The sequence below is a fragment of the Rhinolophus ferrumequinum genome, chromosome 16 (assembly GCF_004115265.2).
Source record: "Rhinolophus ferrumequinum isolate MPI-CBG mRhiFer1 chromosome 16, mRhiFer1_v1.p, whole genome shotgun sequence".
NCBI classification, from domain to species: Eukaryota; Metazoa; Chordata; class Mammalia; order Chiroptera; family Rhinolophidae; genus Rhinolophus; species Rhinolophus ferrumequinum.
In genome coordinates, this window is record NC_046299.1 from 32398480 (window position 1) to 32421621 (window position 23142).

The 23142-nt window shown below is 39.2% G+C and overlaps 1 protein-coding gene across 3 annotated transcripts in view; it reads right to left on the reverse strand.

Annotated features, from left to right (window-relative positions):
* STAMBPL1 (STAM binding protein like 1) overlaps positions 1 to 5940 on the reverse strand; it is a 51765-nt gene extending 45825 nt beyond the window's left edge. The window contains exon 1 of one of the 3 annotated variants that reach the window (XM_033129843.1): positions 5548 to 5939. The gene's annotated coding sequence lies outside the window, so the exon portion shown is untranslated. Of the gene's footprint in view, positions 1 to 5547 lie in introns of all 3 variants that reach the window. The other 2 variants (XM_033129842.1, XM_033129845.1) reach the window with 2 other exon arrangements.
* Between the last annotated feature and the right edge of the window lie 17202 nt (positions 5941 to 23142).

The window sequence follows — 23142 nt, forward strand, 5'->3', positions numbered from 1 at the left end:
AATCACAGTTTTCTTAACTGAGCTGAATTTAACCATCATCATCATTACTGATTGCAGTTTTCCTTCCGCCTTTAATTAAAAGGTACACAGTTGATATTGTCCCTGCCACTCAAGGTTGAAATGCAGCATTCTCAATATGGACCCACATTGGAGTTTTCCACTGAGCACAGGAAAGGCAGCCCTCACCTGGTGCCAGGGAGGGTTAAAAGTGAGTCATCACTGGCTTTCTGTTTCCAAATTCACCCAGTCATCAAATCAATCAAGATGAATAATACTTGATGGGTCCCTAGACAGTTCTCTCCTATACGCCTTTACAGAATCTGTGGGTCAGTTACTACAATGTCACTGAAACGTACTATAGCAAAAGTTCAGAAAACAAATTCACTAGAACTCAAATTCCGTCATCCTTAATCGAGTTTAAACTCACAAAATTTAAAAACAGTTCCTTTAAAAGGGACTGAACTTTAGTTAAATAATGACACGTAATTTACACACAAGGGTAAGTCAAAGGATGCAGACTATAGTTTTAAAGATGAGATTTAAAAAATTTTTCCTCAACCAAAATAGTCATGTTTTACCCATAAATTTACACAAGACCAAGAAAATCTTTTGCCTCCTTAGAAAAAAACAATACTGGTTACAGATTTCTGAAAGTTATTTAAGAGAACAAGAAATTATATAAGGACTAATGTAATGTTAAAATACTGAAATCAGTGATGGCATATTCCATTCTAAAGAAGCTCTGGGGGAATTAAGAATTTCTTATTCTTTATTTCTACAGCAGTCTTCCCACCTATAATTAAAATCTGGCTTCTTATAATTAGACATAATTACTTCAACAATTCAAAGAACAGCTAAAATTTACTCTATAAAATATTCTGAATAAAAATAATTATAAAATGTCATCATAACTCCACTATCAGTCATGGTTGGAAGATATATGAGACTCTGGGAGTGTGAAGAGAAATGGATGGCATAGAGGTTTTTCAGAATACTGATATATGCTCAATAATTTAATGCACACATAATGATCTGTAACATCTCTCCTTATACCCAGTGGTTCTTTATATATAATGTAAATGTCTCCCTAATATCATGTACTATATACTATATATTGTATTATATGTAATGCATACATTATACAATGTATACATATAAGCATATACATGTATATAATGCACACCAAACATAATACATGTAATATCTACATTATATAAAATGTATATAATATATATAATTACATCATATTACACATTATTTACGGAACACATGAGATACATATTATATACTAGGGAGACATATCCTCCCTGCCTCCAGCAAAGAATCACTGGGTAGAAGGAAAGATGTTACAAATGAATGAGTAGTGCGTAGATATATCAACTGCTCGGCAAAAACAAAAAATAACGTATTTTAAAACTTATGTGAAAACAGAAATTGGAACACTTCGTATTAAAGAATTTAATGAAAAAATGCTATTTACAAAATACCAAAACATCAAGAAAAAATAGCAAACCTTTTGTACAACAACCTAGGCATGGAGATGGCATATTCTACAATGTAGATGATTGCAACCCTGAATCTCCCTGAGGACAGGCCCCCACTTTCTTTGCTCTAATTAGCATCCCCAGCACCTGGCGTGTAGTATAGGAGACAATTCGGAAAGCAGGCATTAGAGTCAGATTGTCTGGGTTTGACTCACAGCTTTATCACTTACCAGCCTATGACCCTGACTCATTTACCTAGGTCTCTGTACCTCAATTTTTTAATATGTAAAATAGTACCTGTTGTATAAAGTTGTTTATGAATCAATAACAATAACAGAAATAAACACATACAGCACTTAACTTTTTGCCACACACTTCTAATCACTTTTCATTTATACCTATTTATTCATTTAACCCTCCCCCAAACCTTATGAAATTTCCATCTAATATCCCAGTTGAAAGACGAGGAAACTGAGGCTCAAGAAGTCAGTAACTTACCCACAGACACACAACTAGTAAATGGCAAAAAGAATTCATGTTCCTAAGCACTCCATCATCCTTGAGATACCACGCGTGTAAAGGCTTTGTACAGTGCCTAACGTATAGCACCTGTTTAATAACTAGTATTACTAAATATTTGTCAAATGTTTGCAAGATTCTGAGGTTACACCCGGGCTCAGCAGGAAAGAATGCTGTGATCAACTGGTGATGTCTTCCATGGATGTGGAATATGTGCCATAGGTTTACTATCTCTCCTCCACATAAAACAAAGAATCCTGATATCTGACTGCCTGAAATTTTCCCTTCTGCATGGAAGGAACATGCCTTTAACTCTAGTTCAATTGCTCAAGTACCTACTTTTTAAATAAATACTTAATAAGAATGACCATGTTTCATTATGCAGAGAATAGCAGTGTTCATATTACTTCCGAACAGTGATAAGCAATTTTTTATTTTATTTATTTATTTTGGAACTAGCCCATTACAAAAAAATTCTTAAATGTCTAAGGATTTCATTTGATTTTTAGTCAGAAGAAAACAAGTGTGATTGGAAGACAAAAAGGGAAGAATATCAGGCAGAAAATTTGCATTATTAATATGCACTATAATGTTAATATCCAGGCAAACTCCAGACAGCTGTTTAACTTTTGGACCTGAAATTAGATTATGAATCATAGCATAAACTTGGGAATAGAAAGTGAGAACTATTAAAAAAAAAAAGGGAAGTCATAACACCCTTAATACTCAAGATCAACCATTTCCAAGAGGACCTTAAAAGGCTAACTAGAGCAAATTAAAACATATGAATTACTGGTGCTTATATAAAGGAGCTGCTTTTAATAAACACAAGTTACTAAGTAACCTCCAGTCTGAATTAGTCTCTACGCCAGCCACATCAATGGACAAACATAACATGGGCTTAATGTAAAATTTAGAAGGAAAATCAAACACCATGTGCTTTGCAGATTTAGCAATTTGACAAAGGTTTAGTTGGCTTTTCCACTTAGTATGAGGAGATGTAGGATTGCACTAGAAGTTCATCTGATTTGCTTAGAAATGCAAATATTTCTGACAATAGGCACATCCAGATGTAGCAACATCGAGATTATTCCTGAGTTGAACATTCTGATGTCAACTCAGGGTTTCTGAATGCACAATCACCCATCCAACTAGAAAATTCACATGTTCACAGAGCTAGAATAAGCAAGTCCATTGGTACTAATACAGTGTTTTTTGTTTGTTTTTGTTTTATTTTGGAGGGATTTTTATTTTTGCTTCAGTGGAGGAAATTGGTCTTCTTAGTTGAATATATCAACTGGGCTTCAATATGATGAAAGGGTTGGTATAAAGTTATGGCTAAAGATAATCAATACTAGAAGACGTGATGTACTTAGGTTGGGAAGTAAAGACATTCTAGAATTGTTATTTCATTTAACAAATATTCATTGAGCATCTGTGATCCATTAGCCCTAAGGGATGGAAAGCTGTCTCTTAATATTTTCAGGGCTGACTACAACTCATTTCTCATAGTATCATTTGAAGTTACTTATAAATCTTTCACAACGTTGATGAAAAAATGCGAGCAATAGAGAGAATCACAAATCCAGTGGATTAAAATGTGTCTGGTAAACACATCTCCATAAAGGCACCTGGCATTTCCTGGGCAGCGTTTACATATTTCTTGTACTCCTCACATTTTGAGCAAGAATTACCAGGCTTTTCTTCTCTGTAAAAAGCAACCTCACTCCCTGGATTGTAGTTATAAATAGGCTTGGGAAGAGTCCTTGAAAGAGGAATATGATCAAACTGGTTTAGTTAAGTCCTAGGGGCTGAAAGTAAACAGAGGTAACTATTACTAACAATTCTTTAACTATTTTTATCAGTCCTTCTCAGGAGCCAACCCCAGAGAGATTCTCTTCTCCAGGAGTAAATCTCTCTGCTGAGGACACCCTCCAGACATGCTCCTCTCATTTCTCTCTCCTAGCCTTTCACAGGCAATGAATAAATCCTATGAAACAGGGCAAAGGTAGGCAAAAACCGGCCTTGAAGACCACAGTATGGGTAAAGGATGAGGAGTCGCTGCCTGATAATTACAATGGTGCTTGTTTTATAAAAGAATATAAGAAAACAAGTTTATTTTAAAAATTCGAAGAACCAGCTGATACATAAATCCCAGCTGATATTCCCAAGTGGCCAACAATGTGCTAGATATGTGCTTGAACAGAAAACAAGCAGCCAGTTCTTTCTCCAAGTAGATCGCCAATAGCATTTCATGCCTTTGGATGGAGAAACTGTAATGGAGCAAATGGTAAACAGGAGGAACCTATTTCTCAAAGACATAACTTGAATGAAAAAGGAACATACTTTTAGCTACAACATGCCTACTATAATGCAGTCATGGAGTACATTTTTGAAGTTCAACTGAGCATCCATCCCAAACATAAGATTGTCCATTACAACAAGGGGGGTGCGGGGGTGGGGAGGGAGAACCCAGTGGCTACTCTCTATAAAACAACCACAGAAAACTACCACCAAAAACTTCCCATAGGAATGCAAACATTCAGATAGAATTTCTCTGCTGGAACAAATCTGCCATATTGACCTTGACAGGGCCTTGAATCACGAAATCGTCAATCAGCATCCTACTGATTGATACTCATTATAAATTTGGAAACCCCTTTAAAACCTAGGACTTCATATTCTTCTCAGTGATTTGCAGGATGTTGGGAAAGCAGTGTGCTCACTGGGGCTTACGGTGAAAGATGTCTGTTTTACTTACTACCAAACACTGATTTCCAGAAGGTGCACCCCCCCATCTCCGCGCCACCCAAACACCCAAGATTTGTTTCAATCCTCTAGATCAGCTTCTGTCTCCTGAATCACTAATTACGTATTTTTTCCCCCAGTAATTATAGCACCTTAGGCTCTTGGATATCAGCGGTGTGTGGGTTGTTTGATAGCGTTCTGGAAAATTATGTTCTAGTGACATTTCCACTTCTTTGTGTATTTCACTACAGGCTTTTGTAAAGGCTTAAATTACTCGGGTGAGGGAAACGTCTTAAGATTCGCTCATAAATGGCATAAAATAAACATCATTTACAGAGGCTTGCCACACGTCCGGCAGGGGTAAGGGGCTGTTTTTCCAACCCTCGCCCCTCCCTTCTCCACAACACACACACCCCAAAAAAGGGCGGTGGTCTCTCTGAATGCCTACATCATCGCCGCACCAGAAACCCACGCGTATAGGTCACTGCTAGGGTTCCGCCTTGCCACCAAGAGCAACAGCTTCCTGCCTTTCCTGTCAAGGTGAAACTAACCCCTAGGGGCAGGCTGGGGGCGCAGAGGCAGCGCAGGCGGAGGTGGCCGATCGCGGGACTTGCTGGAAGGAAGTGAACAGCCAGCAAAGCGCATTTTCTTCCCGCGGAACAAGCCTGAGAACCGACGCCGCCAGCGGAAGAGGAACCAGCGGCGCGCCAGGCCACCAGGCACACGGATCCAGCGTGCACACTCGCCTGTGCCGGTGCGCGCTCACACTCACGCATACACACGCGCGCCTACTCACCAGCAACCCCTGATGTCCGGAGCCCGCGTGGGGCGGCGACTGCAGCGACTGTCCCTGAGCCTGCCGTGTGGCCTTGGCATCCGTCTGGCCGCTGCAGCTCCGGCCGCACTGGCTTTTGGTAGGAGGCACTGCAGCCGGGTGCTATGGCACCCAGCTTGGAGGCGCCCGCTCACTTGCTTCGGCCGTGCCTCCTCCCCCTCTCCTCCTCTATGGATCGATGGAGCTTTGCTAGTTCCACTCACTCCGGCTGCGTGCGTTGTTCTTCTTCTCCCCTTCTTTGCGTGGCTTTTTAGCGCAGGGGGACAACGCCGCTCTCGCACACCCACGCGCAGGCCGGTTGATCCCGAGCCTGCAGCAGCCGTCCCTGCTGCCGCTGCAGGAAAAGAAATTGCCACTGCGATGGTCCTGGCCTCCCCTGCCCCGGCCCCTGGGTGCCGCCTCCGCCTCTGCCTCCGCCCCCTTTTCCTCCGCTGCGGCTTCCCGCATTCTGCAGAAAAAGCTCGCAGGTGGAAGTGGGTCTCTGCTGTTGGCCTAGAGCGAGAGTAAAACATTAGGGTGAGACTTCTCAGCTGAAAACTGGCACGTCCCCTCCTCAACCCCGAACCACATGGACTCCCATTTTGCTCCACGATCAGTTGTGCCAAAGTGGACAGGAATGGGTGCCTTTTAAGACTGCGGTGTACACACGCCGTGATATAGCTGGATTTGACCATGAACTCGCTTTGGAGTCGGGGCCAGGATAGGTTTTGGCGAAAGTGCCACTTATCCCTCCTATGAGGAGTTCCCCCTTGAGATTTATCCATAACCTACTCCCACCATGAAACACTTCAGTCCTATTTCTCCCCATCCCCAGGGGTAATGAAAACTATTATGATTTCCTCTAGATGTGATTATAGTTAGCATGTGAAGAGTCTTTAGTATGGTCCTGGTACCGTGCCAGACACTCCAAACATGAAATGTTATTTCATCCTCTCCATAGCTTTCTAAATGGTACTCTTATGTTTCCCATGACTGAGACACAGTGGAAGTTAAGATTTAAAATCTGATCTGACATCAAAAGCTATAGAAATAGCTTGGCAGACTGGTTAATTTATAAACATTTTACAAACACTGCTGCTGCTGGATGAGACACTGGCACTTTTCCATCTTTCCTGAGTTTGGTGGGGAGGTAACTTCCCAGTGAGAAAAGTGACTGCAGAGAGGGGCCTTGGAACATCAGTTTTTCCTAATCTAATTTTCCTCCGGAGACCAAACCTTCAGCCCAGGCTCTGCCACCAAATGAGCTGTTTAGCCTCAGGCGTTGCAACTGGTTGGGCCTCATCTCCCTGCGTTGGTTTTTAAAATGGGGAGCTCTGACTGTTGGAAGCAGCCTGCAGCCTTGAATTTTAAGAAGCAATGGTGTCACTGTTTTTCTAATTTTGAATATACAAATGTATATATATATATATATATATATATACACACAAGAAGGGGAATACAGCATTAGGAATAGAGACAGTGGAAATGTAATGGCTGTGTGTGATGTCAGAGGGCTAGTGGTTGGGTGGAGGGGGCTTGTCACTGTGTGAGGGATAGAAATGATAAATGTCTATGACATTGTTTTGTGCACCTGAAACTAATTAAAGAAATGTTATCAAATTTTTTTTGAATTTGGTTCCAAGTCTTAAAATCACAAAAATTCAGACTTTGGGTATATTGTAAAAAGTTGGAAGCACTGGCAACTTTGGTCCATGGTCGGGTCTAGCAGCCATCAGCCAGATCCAAGTAGTAGGTGTTGCTTTTAGACGGGAAGATGGCTTTCCATTTTCAACAGTCCCCACACCCCCTATGTGTCCCACCACATTTGAGGATATGGTAGACATTTGTGTTTGCAGTTCTGGACTAGATCATCTCGTGACCTACTACACAATCTAAAATTCCGTGATAATTAAGGAGATTAACTAGATTCCTAAAATGTATGATGAAACTGAGAATTCCACATAAATATCTATCGTGGTTACTAATCACGCTCTTGCCGTCTAGAATCTGAGGAATAGAGTGAAACATAAAAAGAAGTCACTCTAAGTCAAGCTGCTAAATTACTGAAATCAAGTAGATTGAGGTATGAGGAAACAATTTGATTCTTGCTCTAACTAGCCTGGGAACTTAAACTTTTGAACTTTCCAGTCCTGGGTATCAATGCCTGGATATACTACATATACTAACCTCCAAATAACCCTCGGGTTACCCCCTGAAGGAGTAAGGAAAGAATGTTCGCGTATCTAGGCCACCTGACATCCATTATCAAACCACTGGTTATCTAGAGGATTACCATCTCAGACCAATCTAGAGGCCAAGAATGCAGGACTGATTCTTCTCAGGAATGTGCTTTTTACTATAAAAACCCCCAGTTTGTCTTTCTTGAAACACTCTTGAAACTAGGGTATTGCCTAGTTGTATTTCTGGGTGCAAACCCTAAGACTTGAATACATTTTTATCTTTTATTTCTAGCCAAAGCCTCATTTACACTCTGAGTCATGTATGCAAAGATTCATTTATGCTCAGCGGACAAATCCAAACTCTCCTAAAAGCCAAAATAGCCCCATACTCACTGTCTCCGCCTCCCTAGCTACTAGGGACTCATCATGTGACCTAAGTTCAGCCAACTGGAGGCTCCTATCAAGGTCTTTGCAACTGGAGTCTGTGATTCAAAGAAGAAGACATTTTATAAATAATTCCATTATCTGTAAAGTGGTTTTTGTGCCCATAGACAGCAGTGCCAGAGGTGAGAGGTGGGAGTATCCAATGGCACTACCAGTGGTGTCCTAAGTGGCTGTTTGGGTGGTATGACCTGTTCTGATTCCAGCTACCAAGCTACCTTGCCTGTTTGATGAGCCTGATTCTCCAGCCTTCCTGTTTGGTATGCTACCTGATGGCCTTCCAAGGCATTTCCCTTCTGATTAAGTTAACCAAAATAGATTTCAGTGTTTGCCACCAGAACTCTGAGTCAGTGACTTTTGGGGTGAGCCAAGCTCTGCCTCCTTTTCAGTAATTGAATGAATGAAAAGTGGGCACAAGTGTATTATAAAACTTCCATCTTAAAGATCTTAAAGATTTTACTGCACTGTTAAAGATTCTACGTCAATATTTACCCTGAATGCAAACTTCTTTAAAGACAGGAATTTTTTTTTGTTCTTACCAATTGTATTAGCAAAGATAGCATATAAATAAATATTTCATCCTCAGTACTGTTGAGGGTGAAACTGGGGGGGAGGAAAAATAATTTTCCTTCTACCCTTCTAAGTTCTTCTGACTGGACTCATAATCAAATTAACATTGGACAAATTAACAGGAGATAATGACCAAATTTTTTACGGATGTACATATAGGGGTTCCCTAAGAATATGGCACCTGAGGACACACTGGGCAGTTGAGACTTATATGCCACTCTGGCCTAAGGAGAAAGTGGCAGAGTCTGGAACTTCATAGGGAAAGTAGGCAATTCACAGGTAGATGAGAATGAGCAAACACATGGTAAATTAATTCTTGCCAGGCCACCCAGCAACAATGGGACACAGAGGGGAGTCTGCAAAAAAGACCTTTGCTTGGATCCTTCTTGTCTGCCACACTTAATTCATATATGCTAAGGTGAATATGCTAAGGTTCTCTTCCTGAATCAGGTTTTTCTACCTGAATTCCTTTAGGCAGGGTCAAAGATTCTCTCTGCGTCTTTTGTTCCATAAAATTAACCAGCTTAAAATAATCCATATCCCAAAGGGCATATTTCAGGGTGGCAAACTCTGCTTCCCTTCACGATGAAATGAGTCCCCTCACCTGGTGGTATAATTCTGATACACTGCAGGAAAGGAATTTGTCTGTATGTTAACAGAAGCTATGAAATGCACACATTCCTTTTCCCCCAAGTAATTCCACTTCCAGGAAGCAATTTATCCTAAGGGCATCTAAAATGAGAAATAAGATTTCTCCATCGAGATATTTATCACCAAATTTGGACATTAAAGTTATGATGAATTTTAAATATCACTGCAGAGACTTGTGACACAATGTTAAACAAATAAGAAAGATAAAAAATTGATGACACATGTCATCTCAAATAGGTAAAAACACGGGAAAAAATCTAGGAGAATTTATTAAAATTATACCCTAGAGATTAGTTATGGGGAATTATAATTGCCTTCTTTCTATTTCACTATAATTTTAATTTTTCTTAATGGACATGCTTTCCTCTCATTTAGGAAAAATAATATTTAATCATTAAAAATAAATGGAATTGGTAACCAAGAAAATTTGAGGTTGTATCTATCCCAGTGCCTCATTCCTACTGGGTACATAATAAATATTTGAGGAAAGAACAAAGGTAGGGAAAAATAAGGGAGGAATGAAGGATGGGAGATCACACTTTCCACAAAGAGTGATGAGTTAAGGGATTGTGACACCGCCACCACCACCGCCACCCCATCTGCTTAGCTGATGGTACACGAGTATATAGAAAACAGGACAGTCCATGCTAAATTGCTTTATTAAGTAGTGCTGCATTTGAGTATTTTCCAGCTGTGACAAGTGGTAAAACATCAATACTTTTCTCACTGGATGAGTAGCATGGAACTAGCACTCAGACTTTTTTCCTGTCTCATAACATCAGAGATAGGTCTGTTCTGAGAAGCTGAAAAAGCCCATGGGTGTTGGTATTCAAGACAAAGAAGCCCCTTCTTGCCTCTGAGTGGCCATCAAATGAAGGTCTGCCACTTTCTGAGTAACCCAAGAGTCCAAGAGTTTGAAATAGTCTCTACTCTCCTATTCTGTCCACATCCCATTTTAGTCTTTCGTGTTGGAACTGACAATACAAAGAGCAAGTGTGCGGGGTTGAATTTACATTAATCAGGAAACCAAAGTTACATTCACACACTCCTGCAATTGTTTGGTGGTTGCACATAAAGTGGTGGTACCTGGGGTAATAACCGCCCTCACTGGGATCCCTTCTGAGATCAGATGGCCTGGAGTCCTTGTTCTTTGTTTTCATAGCTCTGGATTATCTTTAAATTCAAGGGAAAGACAAGAACTAAAATACATAACTGATTCTATTGGAAGAAATGCTTATCTCAGAGATTATTATGTACTTAAAAGCATGTACCTCTGGAATTATATTTTTAAAAACATGTATTCCTAAAATTCTGGGTTTGGGGTATTACTATTATTTATAACAAAGTTTCTCAAAGTATGGCCCAGTGACCTTTGAAATCTTCTCAAGTGTGTTTGCAAGGTCAAAACTACTCTTACAAATCCATTATTTGTTTTTTTAACCCTTATTTTCTCATGGATTTACAGTGAAGTTTTACAGAGCTACATGAATGACATTGCCACAGCTAGAATGCCGACACAGTTACGAGAATCCAGGCACGTATTAAGGCAGATGTGATAGAGATTTGTGAAAATATAAAACAATGCAATTTTCTTGCTAATATTTGTTTTGTTTTGGAAAATATAGTTATATTGTAATAAAAGTATGATACTTAGTTTAGCATGTAATCCATTTATTATTTTTTAAATAAATTAATAAAATATTTTAAAAATTCTGTTGTATTTTCTAATATAGTAAAAATGAATAGATATATCCCACATAAACAAATGCTCTTTAGAGGCTTCAATAGGGTTTACAATCACTTTTAGGAGTGTAAAGAAATCCTGAGGCCAAAAAATTTTAAAACCACTGGTCTATGCTATCCAGGAGCTAATAAGTTCTGAAGAACCTACTTCTTATTTGAGAAATTAAATTATAACTATGGCAACTAACCTATGTCAGTAAGTGCAGGAAGCAACTGCTTCAAAAGTGTAAACTGCAGGAACACTTGACTTTTTCCACTCATGTGATTTGTTTTGGTGCTCTCTTCCTGTTAGTTAGTTTAGGCCTGGAGAATTTTGCGTCCATTATGTTTCCTGGAGCCAATATGCTCGATGAGGTTTCAGAATTCCTGGAAACTTTCCTCTCCTACCACTTACAAACTGTCCTGGGCCACATCACCCTGAGCCTAGTTTTTCCACTGGAAACAGTGAATGATGGCTCTAGATCACACGTAAAGTAGTTATGAAGCTAATGAGAATGAAAGCATTTTGAAAACTATAATGTGCTTTGCAGATATAAAACTTACTATTAAACATTTCAATATCCCGGCAGACATTTGATGAAAATGTCAATTCTCTCTTCAGCTGATATTATTTGATCCTTTAGATTTAGGTACATAAAAGGTTGGTAAGTGTGGAACAAATATGAATACAGCTATTCCTTGTTTTCTTGCACTTCACCTTACCGCGTTTCGCAGATACTGCGTTTTCATCAACATCGACGCCAGACCTTCCACCCGCAAAAAGATTATGACTCACTGAAGGCTCAGGTGATGGTTAGCGTTTTTTAGCAATCAAGTGTTTTATTTTTTAATAAGGTGTGTACCTTTTGGTATTTTTTAGATGTAATGCTATTGCACACTTAATAGATGATAGTATAGTTTAAACATAACTTTTACATGCACTAGGAAACCAAAAAATCTGTGACTCACTTTATTGTCATGTTTGATTTACTGCAGTGGTCTGGAACCGAACCCACAGTGTCTCCAAGTTATGCCTGTAGCGTTTGGGGTGTTCGATTTTTTCGAAATACCCTTTTTTGCGTGCTTACTTACAGATACAAAGGATGTATGTTGAAGGACAGAAAGGTGGAGGGAATACGGGGAGGGAGGTGGTAGAGCAGCCTCTGACCCTCCCTGTCCAAACAGACCCTGTGACAGTGGCATCTCCCCTGAGGCTGCTTCAATGCAGTAGGAATCCTTCCGTGGGAGGCCTTGGCCATTATTTAACAGCTATTCAGTAGGTTTGAACAGCTTCCTTTTAAAAGAAAAAAATGCAAAACACAGAAGATGGCATTCTATTGCTTATTTAAAATTTCTTTGGTCAGCAGAAAAAGAATCTACGGTTTGTAGAAAAAAATGTGCTCACTAAAGTTTTTAAAATACAACGGTCTTAAAAAATACAACTCTTAAATTTATCTATGGCTATATAAGCAAAGACATGACCTTTTCCAAGGACAAATAGTAAAAATAGCAGATCTCTAAATATACATTTTAGCCATGCGCTGCTGAATGCTCATAATGTAGAAAATGCTTATGTGTTAGTCTGCTCAGGCTGCCATAACAAAATACCACAGACTGCTGGCTTGAACAACAGAATTGTTTTCCCCTCACAATTCTGGAGACTGCAAGTCCATGATAAGGTGCTGGCTGATTCTGCTGCTGGTGAGAGCTCTCTTCCTGGATTGTAAATGCCCTCCCACCTTCCCGCCTGTCCTAATAAGGGGTAGAGGGGAGGAGAGAAGTAGCTCTCTCTCTTCTCATAAGGCCACCAATGGTATAGGATTAGGATTCCACTTATGACCTCATTTAACGTCATTTACTCCTAAAAGTCCCACATACAGTCACATGGGGGTTAGCGGTCAACAAGAATTTTGGTGGGGGTTGGGGTTCGGGAGGGGGCAATTCAGTCCATAGCAACTTCTTTGCCATTTGAAAGAAATTACAAAATAGAAAGTAACTACATTCATTCACCTTGAATGAAAACACATAGTTTTGTAGGAGTCTCTTAGAAACTACGGATTCTTTGTACCCCAAGGGACAAAATAATCATGAAATTGTTATTGCACACATTAATTTATTCAGTTTCTCTGATTAAATAACAAACTTTGCCATCATAGATCACTTTGTCATAATATATTACTTAAGTTTTCAGAGACTCAAACTTAAAGACCCACGCCCTCCCCCCCAAAAAAAAGGAGCAGGGGGAAATTCTAAGAAGTTGTTGACATTGCCTTTCTCTGGCTTAATCATTTTGTAATCCAAGGAATCTTTATCATTACTTGAGGTGGAAAATAAGGTATATTTTGAATAAGCAGAAACTTCAAGTTTGAGAATCACAAGGTAACAAGATATCATCTAGTCCAACTTCCTTACTTCACAGAAGAGGAAACTGAGACCTTGCAAGTGGTGGTGACTTATCAAGGTCATTGAAAGACTGAATTCCAGTACAAGCATTTGTCTATTCCATTACAGTCAGGAAACTTGATTAGCTTGCCACTAGCTGTTATTAGATTTTACCTTCACCGAGTGTATGTTATCTTCCCATGCGTGATGTCAAGTGGTTCTCTGAACAACCCTGTGAAACAGGAAGGCCATGTTTTAGGCGAAAAGATGAAGGATTGTGTTTCTAGAAGTGGGTGCACAGAAAGGAATGGAGGACAGAAAGAGTGCAAATCTGCAAAGCACATGACAATAAAGGTCACAATTAAAGTGGAACTCAAAAGCCAAATAGAAACAAATGGGCCTCTGTTGCATATTATAAAAGGATAAGTGAATTTGTGAAAGTCGGGTATTAAGTGGCAAGGTAGTTAAACACAAACAAGTAGGTCCTTTTAGTTGGCAGATTGGACTTCTAAAGCAAATTGATTAATTCCTCTAAGCCTCAGTTTCTTAATGAGTAAATATCATAGAACTCTTACAAAGATTAAATGGAATCGCATCTGTAAAGCATCTAGCACTATGTCTAAGACAGGAAGGGGTGTAAGGAGGTTCTTGAGGCGGGACTACAAAATAGTGGTGTTACCATTGCTAGAAATGAAAAAAAGCAATATATGATATAGGCTATAATAAGATGACAATGTATTTGAAATGAATGCAGAATAGCCAAATAGAAATGCCTAGTAAACCCAAGAAATTAACCTTGAGGTATAGATTTGGGGGTCATCTGCTGAGTTAAGTAAAACCCAGGGAACAGGAGAAAGTCTCAAGAACAGAATGCAGAAGGCCTGAGCGCCAAAGACTGAACCTCACCAAATGTCCATAGGTACTGGGGTAGCAGAAGAAAGAGGCATCAAGAAAGGATGATCTTAGAAGGGATTCAGGTGTGATTGAGTGTAGCTAAGCTTTCTTGACTTATATCCATGCCAGGCACTTTGCTGAGTGATTTGCTGGCATCATCTCACACAAGCCAATGAGGTAGGTCGTTTCATCACCTTCGTTATTTTACAGAGAAAATAGAGCGATGCAGCCATGAAGAGAGCTGACTCTCTGAACTATGGGGAGGAAAGGATATCAAGAAGGAAGGGATGAAGAACAGGGTCACATGCTGCAGAGATGGCGAGAAGATCAAAGTCTGAAAGAAAGTTAGATTGATTTTATCATTTACAAGTCACTGGTCATGGAGTGGGCACATAACCAGGTTCCAGGGAATTGAATAAGTGTTGAGAAAGAAATGGGACACTAACCATGAGCCAGTTATCCCACAGCAAAATAAGAACTTGATTGGTAATCAGGGTGTCATCAGGGCCTAGGAGCTTCTTCCTCCAAGTAGGGAAGCAGAGGGAAGGACCTGGTAGAAAGAGGGAGATGGAAGACTGGAATATGGAAAGAGATCATAAAGAGAGTAAGATCCTGAAGGCGGCAGGACAGGATGGGATCAATAATGCGGGTGTGAGAGTTTGTTTTCAGAAGGAAGAGAAGCAAACTTGAGTCATGTTCTGCTGCCTTGTAACTCTTAGAACACTTTTGTTTTCAAATATCCATTCTGCATCCAAACTTTAGGTAGCAATTTAAAACGTTGCTGTGTGTCACAAAGATTCCAAAGGAATTCTTCTTGCAATGTTAAATTTTTCCCCCCTCATTTTTAGTATTTTATAAGTGGCAGTTACTCTAAGCTTTTTGCTGTGTTCCTCTTCTACTCTAAGCCCCTTCTCTTTGTTACGTAAATCTATATAGCCTTCTAGACTTTTTCCAATGACCTATTCTCACATGATTAGATTCACTACAAAGAAAAAGAGCTCAGGAATTAACGTAGCCAGCAAGAAGCTTCTCACTGCTTCCTATTACCTCCCCAAGTCAAAGAAGAGTAGAAAACTGAGAATATATATGAACATGTCTCCTTGTCACAAACAATCATCTGAGGCAGAAGGAAAGGTTGGAAAGCACAGAGTCAAAGATATGAGGTAGCCATCCTAATACGAAGTCCTTTTACTTGAAATCCTACAGGTAGAGGTGCTTCTGAGAAACACGGACTGTCTCACCCAATATAAAAATTCAACGGGCACCTGTACTCAACCAAGCAGCAATTACTAACCCCAGAGTGTTGAATTTTAAATCTCAAGGTGGAATCTTTAGGGCGTTAAGTTTTGAGTGGGTGACCCTTTACACTCTTGGTCTGGCACTTCCCTCTGTACTTGGATCATTAGAACCAGGAACATGAGCCAAGTTTGCAGAAAGTGAGGCTGTTAACTGCAATGGTTAAGAGAATGGGCTTTGGCGTCAGACAGACCTGGGTTTGAATCTTGACTCACTTTGCAGCTGTGTGACCTTTGAGCTAGTACATAAACTTCTCTGAATTTTAGTTTCCTCATCTGGAAAACAGGAATAACAATACTTAAAAGGGAGTTTGTAAATATTTACCGAGCGGGCATTCAAAAGTGCTTATTTAGCACATGGATCAGTACCATGTGGGCACTCAATAAACAGTCATTATTACTGTTAGTGGTGAAAGAGAATTTCCTATTAGCAGCTCAGTCAAGGTAAGATGGAGAGCGATTCCTGAGCTATCCTGCGAGATCATTAGCCACACAGTAATAAGAAGCTGTGTGTGTGTGTACTGGCGTAGTGGGAGACAGTCTATCTATGTCCTCACAGGCCATTTAGCGTGCAAATATCTACATTTACTCTCCTGGAAAATGGTGTGTTCTACTTGTAAGCATACAACCCTGATGTCACAGCCAAAAAACGATATTTGCAATGCAGGCTAGACTAAGGAGACAAAATGCATGTGTCAGCAGATGTTTCATTAAGATCTGATTTAGCTTGATTACAATCTATATTGACTTAGCTGAGGAAGCTGTTGCAATAGAAATAACTTACTCTAGCATTATATCAGTGCCTCGAGAATAATCTGACTTCTGGAAGCTCTTGGTAATGGGGCATGGATGTATGTATGATCTTTAGTTTCTTCCTTTTTTGGTCATTTTTCTAAATGCTTTTTTTTTCCAATCTTTCTGAAAAAAATCTATTACTTGTATAATAAAATCTTTTTAAGTTATAGAAGAAATACATTGCCTCTCTTACTAACACACCAGTGTGAAAAGCCAGTTCAAAAGGGAAACCTAGCCACTGTGTTCAAGATGATTTGGAGAAGAGAGAACCTGGAGGCAAGCATCTGGGCATAAGATGTTAAAACTTTGGATTTATCCTTAATATGTTCTATTTTTTGGGTCTTCCTACTCACTGAAAAGAAAAATCTGGCACTAAAGGATAGAGATATCTAATGCTGGGTTAAAGCCTTTGCTTTAGGAGACAGACTTGATTGTTCTGAAGGTTTTATAAAAGCTAAGGCCCTCCAGTAAGTCTTCTAATGCGGGATGTAGGATATGTCTCTGGGGCCCTGCCTTAAACTAAGAAGCCGTAGTGGAAATTTGCAGAGTAAATGTAAACTGAGATGCTGGCTTAAAAACAGTTGGTATTCACATCTGCTTTGCATACCACCCTCTTTATGGTGATACAAACATTCTTCCCCTCTCACCCTAGGTTTTGTAGGATACCATTTGTGATGGTTAATTTTATGTATCAGGTTGACTGGCCTAAAGGATGCCCAGATAGTTGGTAAAACCTTATGTCTGTTTGTGTCTGTGAGGATGTTTCTGGAAGAGATCGGCATTTGAATTGGTGGACTGAATAAAAATCACTCTCACCAACGTAAGTGAGCACCATTCAATCTGTTGAAGGCCTGAACAGAACAAAAAGATAGAGGAAGGGCAAATTCACTCTCTGTTTGAGCTGAGACATCGATCTTCCCCTGCCCTCACACTTAGGCTCTCCTGGTTCTCAGGCCTTTCGGCTTAAACTGGAACTACACCATCAGCTTTCCTGGGCCTCCAGCTTGCAGATCGCGATCGTGGGGCTTCTCAGCCTCCATATTTGTGACAGCCAATCCCTCATAGTAAATCTGTCTTTACCCTGTTGGTTCTGTTTCTCTGGAGAACGCAATTACACCATTGAACCAGTTACCCAACCAACTTTTTGGACCAAACAGCCAACTATTTTCTTATTACTATAAAACTAGAACGTTTCTAAATAGAGATCTAGAAAAGGATCCTATACCCAGAAAGAATCAACAACTTGGTGTATTTGCTCTTAGATTCATCTACATATGCAAACACACACACACACACACACACACACACACACACACACCATATATCACTCTATATGTCTATTTTACCAAATTAGTATTAGAGTATACGTGCTCCTCAGTAAGAGATATTTGCAATGCTGGCTAGACTAAGGAGACAAAATGCGTGGTGAACATTTGTTTTCCTTTAATGTATGGTGAACATTTTCTGACATCTTTAAATATATTTCTACAGTATAATTTTTACATCCAACTATGTCAGCTCAACAAATTGTAGCTAGATGGTATCTAAATGCCTAGCACTGAGTAGATGCTACTAGAGTCCTGCTTTGATCACTTACAAGCTCTTTGCCCTGAGATAAGTTGCGAAACCTTTCTAAGCCTCAATTTCCAGATCTCTAAAATAGTAACGATAGTATCGATAATAACGATACTAAAATAGTAACGATAATAGTATCTACTTTAATGTTGGTGTGATGATTAAATAGGACAATGCATTTAAGGTATGGTTCCTGGCATATGGTAAACACTCAGATCATATTAAATAATATTGTTACCATTACTAATAACGTTATTAAGCTTGTCTTGACCACACTTTCCAATGATATCTGTCATCCTTATCCTACATGGCTGTTCCACGTCCCAGCAGGAATTCCCATATCCTTTTCTCTTCTCAGGAGTCATATAGTTCCAGGGGACGTTAATGACCATGTTGGTCTAGAAAGAACCAGTCATGTCAGTTAGGACGTATAAACCTAACTCTCCATTGTATCATAGCCATCTACACTCTACTCCCTACTATTCCATCCAAACCTAAGGAAGACCTTCACTTCAAAATTACTTTTAGGAAGAGATTATTTTTAACAACAGATTGTACAGATAAAATTGGGGAACAAATTTGAAAGCAACTTAATATCTGAAAACTGCTTCATAAAACTGTTAATTTTCTTCACCAGTTTGGAAAGAAGCACGAGCACTTCAAGAAAAAAAAAATGATATGCAACAAGTGGAAAAATAACCCAGATGTCAATGAAATATACATTTTAATCTAAAGTATGTGAACTATACACACAACAAGAAATAAAGTGCTTGAGGAAAAATGCATGTAGACTTTGACAGTGTAGGCGTTCAGAAGGAGCCACCCTAAGATGTGTCCCAGTGGGATGCAGATTATTTTGAGTTAAAAGCAACCGAACAAAATAGTCATGTAAAGCACAGGGGATGTAAAGCACAGCATACAGAATATAGTCGATAATGTTGCAACAACTATGTATAGTGCCAGGTGGTACTGGACTACTCGGGAGGAATCACTGCATAAATTATATAAATGTTTAACCACTATGCTGTACACCTGAAACTAATATAAAATAATTGAATGTCAACTGTAACTGAAAAAAAAAAGAGAAAGAAATAATTAAAAAATAAAAAAGCAACTGAGACCCTGTAAGCTCAAGAGAAACTTCTGCCTCCCCTCTTAACTATCTAGAATTTAAGTTAGAGGTCTGGCCTGTGATAAAATTTATGACTTTTTATCTATATATAGGGCAAGGCAAATTAATAATTACTGAGCATTACCTTCTCCCTAAAATTACCTTCTGAGGCCCCATGGCACCTTACCTCATCTCTAGCTCAGAATGTCATATATACCTCGATTTCCTTTTCTGTCTCTGAACCTCTCATGTATATGGGATTCCCGTACATATGTATGTAACTAAACTTGATTGTTTTCTCTAGCTAATCTGTCTCATGTCTATTTGATTGTTAGACCAGTGGAAAGAACCTGAAGGGTAGAGGAAAGTTTCTTTCTCCCTCACAATTAGTGAATTATTTTTGAATAACTTTTTAAAAACAGGTTCCCTTATTTTCCAATTAAAAAAAAATATGTGAGTATTACTTTATTGCTTCAAATGAAATCTGACAAATAGTGTGTGCTAAAAAGAAACAGAAAGAATATTGGAATTTATAGCATGTATGATTCTCTCCTTCTGTTAAAATTGAGCAGTAAACCAGAGATGACCTCTAAGATCCCTTCCCACACTAACCAGTTTATTATTCTTTAAATTAAGAGAGAATAAGACATGATATTTCATTAACTTGAAATGTAGAGTTGGAATACAATCAGAGTAGCTGGTCTTAGAGAGAAGATGATGCAACATATATAATCCATCTTGGAAATCCGTTTTACTATCAGGACAATGCAAAAACTATGAATAACAAACATTTTTAGATAAGAAAGTCAATATTAAAGTGTGAACTGTTTGAGAGGAAATGTTTCAAGATAACATTTTTTAAAAATGATTCTCAGGAATGAAAGTGTATGCTAACGAGAAATTAAAATTCAGATCATTACCCAAAAATAAATAAACAAAAATTCTATCTTGCAAGAACTGTGAAACACTATCCTAGAAAGCATTGCTGTGGAGTAAGCAATCAACAAATGATTAAACATACCAGTGGTCTCGTGAAGCTGAGGTTTTTTGTTTTTTGTTTTTTATCTTAGATTTAGACAAAATCTCCAGAGTTCCAGTACCTTGCAGGCCAAGGATCCGACACCTTCAGAAACTATATTATCTGGGGATTTGACCTCACATAGAGGATCTCTGGGTGATACAGATACCACTTCTTTTTTCTTTAACATTGGACCCAGGAGAGCTTACACCTGGCTTTAGTGGATGAGAAGGCAGATGATTTACCCAACATCTAAGAGACTAAACGAGTCAAATACAATAAAGGACACGAAATGGGTATGTATAGGTATTTTCCAGTGAAGAACCACCACTTCTTTTAATATATCAGTCAGGATTGGTACGTATGAGTGAAAGAAACCAAACAGAAGATATTGGTCAGAGCGCAGTAACTCCAGATGGGACCAAGAATCAGGTTTAGAGACAATGCAGCCAGGGCCAATGCTGGAAATAATGCTGCAAAACTGGGCTGGTGAAGATACCACAAGCACCATTGTTCAGTTGAGTCACTGCAATGAATGCCTCCCATGCCATCAACACTAGTCTAGGAGACAATTCGCCATTGACATCTTGCATTTCTGCATGTCTTGTAAGCAGGAGCACTGTTTGGCTTTGTTCCAGATTATTTTTCAAGGTTGCTAGCAGAGCAGAAGCCTTGGAAGGTAGAGATAGTATTTCCCTCTAGAATAAAGGGAAGATACCCATTATAAAAGATTCAGGCAAATATGATAGGAAAAACTGGAATCTGGCAATATCTTTCTTCTTTTCCTGGAAGAATTCTAGTGTGCCTGACTTGCTGTCCTATCAACAGGCTATGGAAAGTTCCTCTCCTGTAACATAACCACTGTGTGTTCAGGTATCTATCCGGGCCCATCTGTATTGCTCCCATGAGAATTAGGGACAAGGGGAACTAGTACATATGCTGATGTCATGCAGCTTGACGTGCCATGAGTAATGCAATTCTTCGTCTTTGACCCAAGGGTTTAGTGTCTTCTACCAGCTTCCATAAAACTGTGGGAGGTGCACTGGTTAGCTTACAGGTAGGGCAGAATCTCAGACCCTCACTCTTTTTGCACCTTGCTGCTGGAATTGTTCCCAGTGTTGTCTGTAGAAACCGGAGGCAGTTATTAGAATGGAAATGGCAATATCAGCCTTTTCTCTTTTGAGCTTCCAGTTCTAAGCTCAGGTGGTAATTGGTGAACCCTAGGTCATGTGCCCATGCCTGATGTGAAAGGAGTCTGGGAGATTCAACATTTGTTTTCCACAGTTTCCATTGTGGGAAAGTCTCCAAACATAGCTCGTTCAGGACCACAGGCAAAAATGTGCACTGCATCAGTAGTTATTCAATATTTCCCCAACTGACCCATAACAGAAATTTTTAGAGCTCTGTCGAAGGTTAGATCCAAAGAAAGAGGTCTGTAATATCCTTCAGGGAAAGGCTTTAAACTCTATGGCTCTTAGCAGAGATGTTTGTGGCATTTGGCAAGAAAATACAGCAGATGGCACTCTAAGTGGTAATTACACTTCTGCTTTCTTCTAACTCCATTGGTTGAATTGTTTTTGTGTTTTCATGGCCTGTTGATAGAAAGGCAAGTCAGGGCACACCAGAATTCTTCCAGGAAAAGAAGCAAGACATTGCCAGATTCCAGTTTTTCCTATCATATTTCTCAAATAAGATTGTTTCCTATGGAGCCCTGGATAATTCAGGGCTGGATGAGGCATGTGCTAGGCCTGCCATAACCAGATGTAGAACTCAGTCACCACCACCTGGGCTAACAATGCAAGGGCAAGACTAAAGATGGGAAGATGCTCTAAGAGGATGGTCAGCTGCTAGGAATGAGGAAGCAGCGCTGGGAGACAGGTTCCTAGAAAATCATATTTGTTAGAGATTTTAGTCCATTTATCAGTTAGGAGCCTTGAAGTGTGTCTGTGTGCGTGTGTGTGTTTTACTTTCAAGAGTAGCATACATATAGCAACATGTGCACATCATAAGCTCAGTTAATTATTCTAAAGTGAATATATTAATACCTGTGAAATCGTGACCCAGATCAAGAACTAGAACACTGCCAATACCCCAGGACCTCTCTAAAGTGCACTTCCAATTACTATTTCCTTGTCTTCTCCAAGAGTAACCACTACTCTGATTCTAACATCATATATTAGTTTGCTCTTTTGAATCTTATAAAAATGGAATCATCAGTGTATACTCTTTTGTGCCTGACTTCTTTGCTCAACATTATGTTTGTACAATGTATTCAGATTTTTGCAGGTAACAATAGTGTGTTCATTTTTATTGTTGTGTGGTATTCCATTATATTAATATAACAACTTTTATTTATCCATTCCACAATTGATGGAATCTAGATGGAGTCCAACTTTTGTCTATTGTAAATAATGCTGCTGAACATTTTTGTATGTCTTTGATATTTACATTTTGATTTAGTTTATACCTAAGAGTAGAATTTCTTGGTCATAGGACAATCACGTGTAGAATTTTAGTAGATACTTCCAAACAATTTTCCAGAGTGGCTGCAGCAATTTATACTCCCATCCATACTGGAGTTAAACTTTGAGGGACATCAAGCCTCTGAAGATGTATGTAATCTTCTATCTTGAATCATCAAACCTCTTTGTGTGGTTAACTGAATTTGTGGACTGAACGTATATATAGGAAATCTCATATTTCTTAGCCCCAGCTAAGTCACCCCCTTCTTTGTCAGATAGCTCTGTCCTTTGCCCATGCTTGATTTCTTTCTAAGTCACTTCCAGTGACTCAGAATTACAAACTAAAAGTCAATATTAGGTTCAAACCAGGTTTAAAAGCTCATGGAGAATTCAACTCGCTAAGTTTGCCACACCATAAATTTTTAGGGAGTAAATTTACATATTTGTCTCTTTTTTTATAGTTTCTGAGACATTGAAATAT